The 12,180-nt window shown below is 50.1% G+C and overlaps 1 protein-coding gene across 2 annotated transcripts in view; it reads left to right on the top strand.

Annotated features, from left to right (window-relative positions):
- Window positions 1–12,180, top strand: part of CRMP1 (collapsin response mediator protein 1) — a 77,669-nt gene that overhangs the window by 36,790 nt on the left and 28,699 nt on the right. The gene's annotated exons all lie outside the window — the stretch shown is intronic.

The following is a 12,180-nucleotide window of genomic DNA, read 5'->3' on the forward strand; positions in this document are numbered from 1 at the left end:
CTTGCACGTGTGCACCGTGGGGCGTTACTTCTACAAAATCCTTGTAAATTTGATGAGGCAAATCCAGTCTATCAGCATACGCTGCAGTTTTTTTTTTTTATCATTAATTATGTCAGACATTTTGCATCCTCGTTGTGAATGTCCGACTGTATTCTTTGCCTACTTCCAAGTTTGGGTTTTCTGGGTCTGAGTTCTCCACATCAAGAAGGCGATATCCCTCCCTTGCGGTGGCTGTGAATCACACTCTTGTTTTGGGCATCGCAATCCAAGGGAATTTACAATTCTGTACCTTGCCTTCCTCACCTCGTGTTAACTCCTGAGCAATTTTCCACTCTCCCCATGGGGCTCATCATATCAGTTTTAGCAGAGCCTGACCCAATGGGGATGTGCAGAGGGGACAGGGGGGACACTGAGGTCACAAAGCTGTCACAAGAGAATGCCACAGGGAGGGGACTTTGTGGGGTCGTATTTATCGCATTGTCCTGGAGGAAGGCAGAGAATTTTCTCCCCTTGACCGGACACTTGTAAGGAAATGGCTTGTGGAGGTTTTTCGGTGCATTCCTGGTTTTAAGTGTCTAACTCGTATTGTGTAATGTTTTTTTATTGATTTAAGTTTAAGAGCTAGTGCACGTAGGGTGCCTGGGTGGCTCAGTCGGTTGAGCGTCCAACTTCGGCTCAGGTCATGATCTCATGGTTCGTGGGTTCGAGCCCAGCGTCGGGCTCTGTGCTGCTGACAGCTCAGAGCCTGGAGCCTGCTTTGGATTCTGTGTCTTCCTCTCTCTCTGGCCCTGCCCCGCTCATGCTCTGTCTCTCTCTGTCTCAGAAATAAATAAACATTAAAAAAACAAAACAGGGAGGGGCGTCTGGGCGGCTCAGTCGGTCAGGTGTCCGACTTCGGCTCAGGTCGTGATCTCATGGTTTGTGGTTTCAAGCCCCGCGTCGGGCTCTGTGCTGACAGCTCAGAGCCTGGAACCTGCTTCCGATCTGTGTCTCCCTCTGTCTCTGCCCTTCCCCTGCTCGTGCTCTGTCTCTGTCTCGAAAATAAATAAACATTAAATAAATGAAAACAAAAGAACTAATGCGCATTTATTGAGAAACAGTATGGAAGTGTCTCACATAAAAAGTGGTAATTTGGTGTTTGTCTTCCCAGGCATTTTTCCTATTTGTGTATTTGTGAGGTACATGCTCACATAGCCATAATTTTTACTTAAGTGGAACTGTAATATGCATAATCTGCAGGATGCTTTTTAAAATTTTTTTTTAAATGTTTATTTATTTTTGAGAGAGAGAGAGCAGGGCTGAGCTGTCAGCACAGAGCCCGACGCGGGGCTCGAACCTGTGAACCGTGAGATCATGACCTGAGCTGAAGTCGCACGCTTAACTGACTGAGCCACCCAGGCGCCCCTGCAGTATGCTTTTTTCCTCAATAAATGTCATGGGCAACCAGGCCCCTCCGCTTAGCAGCTGTGTGACCTTAGGCCAATCCTTCAACCTCTCTGTGCCTCAGTTTCCCCGTCTGGAGAATAGAGGTAACAACGAGGTTGTTTTGAAAGTCCAACGAGAGGCTATACATAAAGTACTTAGAGGAGTGCTGGCCCCTGGTTTGATTCTGTATTATTAGTTATTTCTTTTATCATCATTCCATCGTTTCTCCTAAGAGTATTCCATTTTATGGAGGTACTGGGTTAATCTACTCCCTAGTGGAGAATTTTAAAAAATCGTGTTGTCAGAGCTCGCAGGGAGCCGACTCTGAGGCAGAGGATGGCCTGTAGGAAGCGAGTGTGGATTAGTTTCATGTTGCTGTTGTAACAAACTCTAGCAACCTGTGGTTTAAAACAACCCAGATGGCACCTCTGGAGGCCGGAAGTCTGAAGTAGGCTTTAAGGTTCAAGACAAGGTACTGGCAGGGTGGGCTCCTTCTGGAGGCCCGGGGAGAACACTTCCTTGCCTTTTTTAGAAAAATATTTCTTAATGTTTATTTATTTATTTGTGAGACAGAGAGAGAGAGAGAGAGAGAGAATGCGATCAGGAGAGGGGCAGAGAGAGAGGGAGACACAGAATCCGAAGCAGCCTCCAGGCTCGGAGCTGTCAGCACAGAGCCCAACACGGGGCTTGAACTCACGGACCGCGAGATCATGACCTGAGCGGAAGCTGGACACAACCGATTGAGCCACCCAGGCGCCCCTTCCTTACCTTTTCCAGCCCCTACAGGCTGCCCAAGTGCCTTGGCCCCTGGCCCTGCATCCTTCCAGCTACTGCCTCCCTCCCCCCTCATTGACTCCAACCTCTCCCTTCCTTCTTTCACTAAAAAGGACCCTGGTGATCATACTGGGCCCACTCAGGTGATACAGGATGATCTTTTATCTCAAGGTCCTTAATTTAATCTTACCTGCAGATTCCCTTTGTTGGGAAGGGAACATAGTCATATTTCCTGAGGATTAGGGTGTGGACGTCCAGTCTTTGGGGGGGCCGTTATTTTGCCTCCCACAGGGCGAATCCAGGATCCACCCCTGTGAGCGAAGCCCAGGAAACAGGATTGGCTGCAGGGAGCTCTGAGACCTGACGCCCTTCAGATGGATCCCGAGGACGCCAAGGGCGTGGGGACTTCACACCTCCCACCAGCCCGGCATTGGGTGTGGCCCCTCTGGGATGGGGCATGACCTTGAGCTAGGCTGCTCTGTGCATGGAGGGTGGTACAAACAGGACTGACAGCTGAGGGCCATCTGCCTGCAGCTCGCCCAGCAGCCGGGGCTGGGGAGCGGGGAAGAAGTCCTTCATTCCGAAGAGGGCTCTTGGGGCTCCTGACGGCACCTGCTGCTGCCTGTTTGCAATTGTTTGGTGTTTCAGTGTTCTGGGAAAACGTGTCTGTGAAGATACCCATGCTTACCTGTGTAGATATCTTACAGGGCGAGGAGCTGGAAGCGGACACTGGGTGCTCTCCACCCTGTGTCTGTGCGGGGCTGTTGGTGTTGGGGTGGGAGACGACGGTGGAGGCGGTGGTTTCCGGGACGAGCTGGGCCACCAGCAGCAGGTGGGCAGGTCACTGGCTCTGTCCCTAACTTTGTTTCGTTTTCTAACACTGGGCAGCGTTAGGACTCTCCCTCCCACGAGCGCCCGTGGAAATGGCTTGTAAGTGTCACGTGCCTTATACGAAGCAGCAGGTGTGGGACGGTCCCAGCAGGTGGACCGCCCGGGTTCAAATCCTGCCCTTCCGCCTCCTGGCTGCGTGATGCTGGACAAGTCCCCCCAGCTGAGCTCTCTGTGGTTGCTCGGCGGCCCCTCATCCAGGGCCCTGGTACCTGGCACCACAACCTGAGCTCGGTGTTAATTCTCCACCCTGATGGAGGTCTTGGTTGTCGTAGCAACCTCAGAGGTAGGCCGTGCATGGTAGGGATTGCTTTGCTTGAGGTACCACGGATGGTGAGCTCCTCAGTCCACCCGGAAGCCAGGCATCAGGCATCGAACCCGGCATGTCTCTTAATGGTCCCCATGGGGTGCTCTCTGTGGAGAGAGGTCCTACCCCAGTCTGCCCTAGTGAAGGAGGAGGAAGCGCTGCCAGAGCCAGGGGCCCGTGTCCACACCTGGCAGGCTCTGCCAGAGCAGCGGATGCAGTGACAAGGGCTGGTGTCTTGCAGCCACCCACAGAGGCAGTGACCTCAGTGGGAGGGCTTTGGGCAAGAAGTAGCATGCTGTCTCTGGGGCTTTACCCCCACCACCCATCTCCCCCTCCCCGGGAACCTGGGGCACTGTGGTCCCTCAGGCAGGATCCTTGATGCTTACCCAGTGCCCCGGCGGCCTTCAGCCTCATTCATCATTTGGTGGCCCCCGGGCTGCCTAATCTTGGTGCAACTGAGGCATGCAGGGAGGTCCCACACCAGTGTTCAGTGGTGAACACTCATCTTCCTGGAGGGGCTCAAGCACCCACACCTTCTAGAAGCCTTTCCTGCTTGCTCTGCACTCCAGGATGGGGTCCCCTTGGAGCCCCCACAGCCCCAGAGGGGGCTTCTCCAGCCAGGCTGTGGGGCTCAGGGCTCTCACTGCCCTCTGGACCGTGATGACTCAGGAAGAGGTTGGTTTTTCTCATCTCTGTTCCCAGGCCAAGGCTGGCACACAGTGGCCCCCTGCTCGGTTGTCTCATCGGGAGCTGGAGGCACTTGGATTAAATCACCAGTTCTTCTGGGCTGCTAGAGCCCGGCCCCAGGCCCCGCTGAACCTGAATTCCCAGAGGGAGGGTTTGCAAAGCTCAGGTGTTCTGATGCAAAGCAGGGTTGGGGCCACTGGCTGGATGACTGCCCAGGGCCTGCCCTGCGCCCACCCTGTGTCAGGGTTTTAGGAATCACCCAAAGGACCACCAGCCCCCTAAGACCCCTGGGCCCTCAGACAGGTCACAGGCTGCACCTCACATCCCCTGAAGGAGACCCCAGGACTGGAACCCTCTGCTCCAGGATGGGTGAGCCAGTGAAGATGCCCTCCTTTGGGGCCCAGAGGGTTAACCACAGACAGGCTGTAGGGGATGCTAGGACCAAAGGGCCTGGAGGGAAACAAGAATTCCCCGGTCCTCTGTAGAAGCTGGCCCCTGCCAGGGGCAACTATTCTTGCTTTTTCCTTCCTGTTGGCCAGTCCTGTGTCTAAGATTGGGTGGACGGGTTATGAAGGATATCGCTATCAGGGCTCCTAAGTGCACAGATTCCTTCTTATCCCCAAGGCAAGCAGCACCATCAGGGGCCTTGGCTGAAGCCCTCCCGCCTCCTCTGTGCACCTGCAGCCCCATCAAAACACAGGTGGGATCCTCTCTAAGCCCTGCCCAGCCCCGCCTGGTCTTCCTTCTCCTTCCCAAGGTGCTCAGTGAATGGTGGTGACCTCAGGGCTCCAGTCCAGGCCCCCCTGCCTGAGGGGCCCCTCAGCTTCCATAGTGTCTTAGGGCCAGGGTCACCCATCTGCCGTGACCCTGGCCCAGACTCACACAGAACATAGCTCTCTAGATGCCCACATGGGGCTCGACTTACCAGGTTCTCCCAAACCCATCAGGGGTTCCGGTGAACCCTACTGCCTGTTAGTCGGGGCCTCACGAGGGGACCCCTGTCCAGCCATTCACTCAAGGCAGAAACCTGGAGACCCCTGTCAACGATCATTCCCAATGTGCCCTTCGCTCTTCCTTCCCCATCCGTCACTGGATCCGCGGCTTTGCCTGTGCAGTAGCTCAGATCTGACTGTGGTCTCCATCCCCCCCCGTCCCTTCCCTGATGCGGGGCTGACTGTGTCTCCTCCAGATATTCCTCCTCGGTCTCTGTCCCCAGTCCTACCCCTCCAGTGCATTCTTCCCCCAGCCATACAAGTGGGATTGAAAAAAGTAATTAGTGTGGATGCCTGCAGTGGCCCCACAGTGTCCCCAGGATAAGTTCCAAGGTGCTCACGTGGCTTTGAAGGGCTTTTCCTCGGGTGCCTGCACATCGGAGAGGTGCAGCAAATATTGGGGAGCTGACAGAGTTCCTGAGAGACGCTCTGGCGAACTTCTGTACCCCAAGTGTTTAGCACACACCTGCATAGAGTAAGTTCTCAGTCCATACTTACTGCATGAATGAATGAGTTAGGGGAGGAGGAGAGGGAGGGAGGGAAGGGAGGGAGGGAGGAACATGCCTGGCGTCCTTTCCTACAGCATTTTAGCACCTTGCTCTCTAAGTCAGAGGGCTTGCTCAGGAATCTCGAGGGTCATCATCACTGGACTGCAGAATCAAGCACAGGAAATTTTCAGGATGGGAGATCAATTTAGAGCTCCTGCAGTTCAGTCTGCCTGTTTTTAGAAATGGAACCTGAGCTCAGAGAGGTGTAGTCGCCTCCCGAGTGTCACACAGCAGCTAGCGCTTGGACTCTGTTGTCTCTGACAGAGCTCTGCTGGCGCTTCTGGTGTCTTTGGCACCCTCTTGGGGTGGTCCACTGGGAGAACGTGCCCTTGTCTCAAGGCACAGGCTTGGCAGCTGGGGCTCAGGCTGGAGTTAGCCCCCTTGGGTGCTCCCTTTGCTGGGAGCCCTTGTCCGGGGCACAGGTGCAACTCCTCACAGCTGCTGTCCAGCCCCTGACCTCCTTCTTGCCAAGTGCTTTTTTCACTCTATTCAGGCTGCCAAGAGAACAGGTTCACCGTGCGTCTCCCAAGGACAGGCTCAGCCCGTGGGATATGAAAGTCGTGGTTCAGCACTTGAATCCATCTTTCGATCAAGCAACTTACGGCTTATTTTAGAAATCTCAAAATACAAGAAGTTATTCTAGAAAACGGTGGTGCCAGCATGCTGTGTAGACTTGGCAAGGGAGAATGGCTTCCCTTGGGATGGAATTTTGTATAAACCACTGACAGGGAAGTCCTGCCTGTGTTTTATAAGCCACAGACCCCTATTAATAGCACTTACTGGCTTTGTTGGATGTCAGCAGCATTTCAGTCTCAAAATAGAAACTTTAATGCAGAAACCATTGAAAAGAAGAGGAAAAAAAAATCGAGCCCAGTAAAGAAGAGAGGAACTCATATTGGCTAGGTGCTAGGCTGTGTCACTTAGGTCAGGTGTTTAGCCTGTGTCACTTGGTTATTTTCTAAGAACGGCAGTGCCTGGGCAATGGTGTCATTCCACTATTGGTATGAACCTCCTGGATCTTTCTGCGAGCACTTCATTGTCTCTTTGTCACATTGCCCTGTGTATCAGCTAGCTTGTGCTGTGTAACAAACCACTCCAAACCTAAGACTTAAAACAACAGTCATTAATTACCTTCTGATCCTGTTGGTTGACAACCACAGCTGGGCTCAGTTGAACAGTTTCTCTACTGATCCTGTCTGGGCTCACTCAGACATTTGGGCCTCAGCTGGAATGGCTGTGGGAAGGGGGGTGGGGGAATGCTCCACACATGATCCCTTGTCCTCTCATGGGCTCTCTGGGACCTCTTCACTTGGTGGCAGTGTTCCAACAGGTGAACGTAGAAGCTGGAAGCCTTCCTGAGGATTAAGCTTAGAACTCACCCAACATCATGTCCATTGCATCCTGTTGGTCAAGTTGAGTCGCAAGAGTATCCCAGATTCAAGGGATGGGAAAAAAAGACTACTCCACTGATGAGATGAACTTGGAACAATTCGTCGCCATTTTAATCTAAATTGTGTCTCATCTGGCCATAATTAGTGCAGTTCTCCTTCATTCGTTCAAAATACTCTCAACTCCATCCAGCCATCTCAAAATTTCCCTCCAGTTATGGCATCAAGCTCAGAGTCCAGTATCTCATTATGAGCATGTATGTAGGATGTGGATGAGGTTCCTTGGGTATGACTTCTCTTGATCCAAAGACCTGTGAGCCTAAGAGGTAAGTTCTGTGCCTCCCCTCCCCGTACACCTCACATCCGATGGTGGGGCACAGACAGGACAACCACGATAAATAGTCCATTTGAAAAGAGACAAGACGAGTGGCACATGGTCATAACTCCACAGGACTGGAATCCAGCCGGACACATTGCTGGGAAGACCTTTTCTGGGGGTAGAGAACGTTCCTTCATCCAGGCCAGTCCTTCTCCTTGGGAGTGGTGCCCAAGTTCAGGGGCTGGCAGACTCTACAGTCTGTGGGCCAAATATGGCCCGTGGCCTGTTTCTAGGTTTCTATGCAGCCCAGCAACTAGGAATTTCACATTCTTAAGGGTTTTTCAAAACAAAATCCAAACAGCAACAAGGAAACAAAGAAGAATTTGTGGCAGAGACTATATATGGCCCACAAAGCCTAAAACATTTACTATCTGACCCTTTACGGAAAAGCTTCCTGTCCCCTGCCCTAGGCCATTGCTTGCATAGCTCAGGCTCCACCCTCTGGACTCTTGGCCAGACCCTTAGAGATATAGTTTGCTTTCCATAAAAGTGGCCCATGTTTGCAGCAAAGTACCTTTCTCAGCCTTTTCCCTACCCATGGAAAGTTCATTTTGAACAGGCTCAGTCTCTTTTAGTCACAGAGGGTATACTTTTCTTAAAAACATTGTGGGTTTCCAATGGTCACATTGTAGTTCACTCCATTGGACAAATGGACACTCCAATGGACAATTTTTTTTTTAATGTATGTATTTTGAGAGAGCGCCCCCATACATGTGTGCATGTGTGAGTAGAGGAGGGGCAGAGACAAAGGAGAGAAAGAATCCCATGCAGGCTCTGCACTGTCAGCACAGAGCCTGACGTCGGGCTCAAACTCACGAACTGTGAGATCGCGACCTGAGCTGAAATCAAGAGTCGGATGCTCAATCAACTGAGCCACCCAGGCACCCCACGGACAAATCTTTTTTTGAGACGGGCTTCTTTCTACTTTAGGTGACTGTCAGTGTGCTATGTGATGATACTTATAAGATTCTTAGAAGCCCTGGGGCACCTGGGTGGCTCAGTCGGTTAAATGTTCGACTCCTGGTTTCGACTCCGGTCGTGATCTCACAGTTCGCATGAGTTTGAGTCCCACGTCGGGCTCTGTGCTGATGGTGCAGAGCCTGGTTGGGATTTTCTCTTTCCCTCTCTCTGCCCCTCCCCTGCTCATGCCCTCTCCCTCCCTCTCTCTCTCTCTCTCACCTTCTCTAAATAAATAAATAAAACTTAAAATTTTTTTTCAAAAAAAAATTTTTTGGAAGCCCTTTGTCTGGCCAAAGAAGTTTACTGGGCACCACTTTGGGTTTCTATGAGGTCTTAACAAAGAGTTCTGGGTATACCCTTGATTGAATCTTACACTTGAGGTCATTTTTCACTTTGAGAACTATTTGCAGATTGGCAAGAGTAGAGAGGAGAAGTCGTCCTGTGTGTTCACTGAATTTCGCTTGCAAACTAACCTGATCCTTGCCCCTCAGGTCCATTTTGATGTGTGTCTTCTGGTGCTTCATCACATGTAGCTCAGAGAAACCAACTGGCACTTGCTATGTTCTTCATGGAAATCATTTTAGGCAGACCCGCAAGTTCTCTGGGTACATTTTCCTCCAAGTTACTCGTCATGGTTTTTCCCATCGTGTTGCCACTACCTAGGATGAAGGGCCCCTTTCCCACCCTCCACTAACAGTTTGTTGGGTATTTTCCCCCAGCCTTTGCCTACAGTTTCCTTGGGACTGTTCTGACCTCCACTCACTCCCCAGTCCCAAGGCCAAGGCCACATGTTTTAGGTTTTGGCCACTGCAGCACCCGGCCTCCAGACACTGATTTCTGTATCAGGTAGCCTTTGTTTTTAGAACAAACCACTCCAACATCTAGATACCACCTTACACCCCATGGAAGGGGTGTTATCAAAATATCCGAAAAGAACAAGTGTTGACAAGGCTGTGGGGAGATGGGAAGCCTTGGGTACCATCGGTGGGAATGCAAAATGGTGCAGCCACTTTGGAAAGCAGTATGGAGGTTCCTCAAGAAATTAAGCATAGAGCCACCCTACAGTCTAGCAGCTCTAGTTCTGGGTATTTATCGGGAAAAATTGAAGGCAGGGATTTGAAGAGAGTTGTACAGCATTGTGCACAATAGGCGAAAGGTGGAAGCAAACCAAATGTCCATCGATGGGTGAATGGATAAGCAACACATACATCTCCATGACCTGTCCTCCCACAGGCTCTCCCAGGACCCTTCACATGAGGCTCCAAAGTGAGCCGGAAGCCCCAAGGCGAGGCTTGGAGCCAATATGGCGCCACTTCTGCTTCAGACCATTGGTTGGCACACGTCTCCAAACCAGCCCGCATTCAAGGAGTGGGGAGAGGCAGAGTCACTGCAGAACTTTGTGAAACTTTAAAAAATTTATCAGCCTGTTTAATTTCTTCCTAGCACCCATCTCTGCATGAAACGCCCTTGCTTATTTATTCACTTATTGCTTATTCCAAGTAGAAGGTAGGCAGGCATCCTTCTTCCTTCCTGGGTCACAGCTGTATCTCTAACTTCTAGGATGGTGTTCATGCATAGTAAGGACTCAGTAAATATTTGATGAGTGAGAAAATAAATATTCCATGAAAAAGGGCTTCTGGGGTCCAATAAGTTTGGGAAATGCTCCCTGTTTATTCTGTTCTTGAATATTCTTAATGCACATTATCATGTTAAAATCCGGGGGAAGCCCTGCAGTAAAGAAACCTGTTCGTTGCTGATGAATCAGGTTTTCTTTACCAATATGGATATCAACATCCCCGTGTTTGATTGCAAACAACAGAATCCCTCCAGATTTTGGCTTAAGTTGAATGGAGCAGATGTGCCTTAGGGATAATGATGTGTATCCAAGCATCCTTTGCAAGGGCGTCTTGCCTCCTGTTCTTCTGTGCTTTTCTCTCTGAGCCAGCTCTGTTCCCCCTCACCCTTGACCTGCATCCTCTACTTCTGTCTCACCATGATGGAATGCAGCGGCCCGCCCTTTGGGTGTGCATCTCTGTTTCAGAGACCAGCAGGTGTTTGGGGGTTTTAACTGGACTCTGTCCTTCCTCCTGGCTCAGCTCAGCCTCTGCCAGGTGCCCAGTCCTAGGCTACCATCTGTGGTCTGTGGTCACGTGGTATGGACATGGCTGCCTCCAAGGTTATGAGGTGGGGAGAGTAAGAGTGGGGTTGCCAAGAACTGGAAGGGATTATGAATGGGTTGACAGTCCAGTAAGTGTTCACTGCAGTCCTTGAGAACTGGTGTTTCATGCAGCCTCCTTGGAGAAAAACTGTTAATGATGGCATCTGTGAGTTTGGGAGGTTTTGTGAATACCAGGACCCACTGTGTTTCCTTAGGCTCATTGCTAGTACTGGCAGCATCCAGCCGAATATTCTGGAACGTTTACTTGATATGCATGGCTTAATTGGTTTTTTAAGCAGGTGCAAATTGGTATGTAAGAGGGACTCATTTCGATGCACATTCACTAGCTCTGGGCACCATATGTTAAGATGTGGTGCGGTGCTGAGGTTTTAGTTTGAATTATTTTGATTACAAATAAAATCAATTTTTTTTTGTCTTTATTAGTTAGCCATTTTTTTTTTCTTAAATTGTCTGAAAGTACTGTTTTCCCTTTGGGGTTTTTGGCTTCTTTGCTTTTATTTGAATATTTTGAACCTAAAGTAAAGCAGAAGTAGAAAAACCACACAAATAAAAACAGTGTGGCTTTATGAATTATTATGAGGCTCCCCTACTCAGGCAAGAAATAGAGCTTTGCCAGTTGCCCCCCAATAGAAGATCCGTGGGCTGTGTTGCCGTCATAATACCCTTCCCCCCAAAAATAACTGTGTCGGCTGTTCTTATTTTTTATTTAAAAAAATATTTTTAGGTTTATTTATTTACTCTGAGAGAGAGAGAGGAAGGGGCAGAGAGAGAGGGAGAGAGAGAATCCCAAGCAGACTCTACACTGTCAGCCCAGAGCCCAACACGGGGCTTGAACGCATGACCCTCGGATCGTGACCTGAGCTGAGATCTAGAGTCAAATGCTTAGCCACCTGAGCACCCAAGAAACGGATACTTTTAATGTTGCTTTCCGAATATTACTTTTTCTTTAAATTTTTCCTAATAATTTGACAAGGAATTTTTGTTGCCGGGGTTTTCTACACAAGGAAAGATTTTTGGTTTGTCTTCACCATTATTTAGTATAAAGGAATTCTAAATCCCATTTCATGGTTTGCCTTCAACTCCTATTATCTAGACACCTCTGGATTCCATGAACAAGCAGTAATTGCACAGCACATATTATGGGTGTGCAAATTAAAATAGTATTTAAGAGGTGCCTGGGTGGCTCAGTCTGTTAAGCGTCCGGCTTGGGTTCAGGTCGTGATCTCATGCTTTGTGAGTTTGAGCCCCACATCCGGCTCTGTGCTGACAGCTCAATCCTGGAGCCTGTCTTCGGATTCTGTGTCTCCCTCTCTCTCTGCCCCTGTCCCGCTCATGCTCTGTCTCTCTCTCAAAAATAAACATTAAAAAAAGTATTAAAAAATAAATAAACATTAAAAAATAATAAAGTCGTATTTAAGACATGGTGCCTGTCCTCAAGCAACTGGAAGGTGTGTTAGGGAAGAGTCCCCTACGTCCCGTGCTCCCTGTTGGCCTGTCCACACAGCACGTGAAAGCCTGCCGTTTCCACCTTTTCGAATCCTCCCCCGACCCTGCAGCTCCTGTCCAGGCTCAGAGTCTCTGCGCACCTGTCCCATTCACTCTCACCATCACCCTACGAGCTGCCATTTCTCTCTGCTGTTCTGCAGACCCACC

This window comes from Lynx rufus, unplaced genomic scaffold (assembly GCF_022079265.1).
Source record: "Lynx rufus isolate CCGP_SWC_20201006 ecotype Redwood Valley unplaced genomic scaffold, mLynRuf1.p SCAF_3, whole genome shotgun sequence".
Taxonomy (NCBI): Eukaryota; Metazoa; Chordata; class Mammalia; order Carnivora; family Felidae; genus Lynx; species Lynx rufus.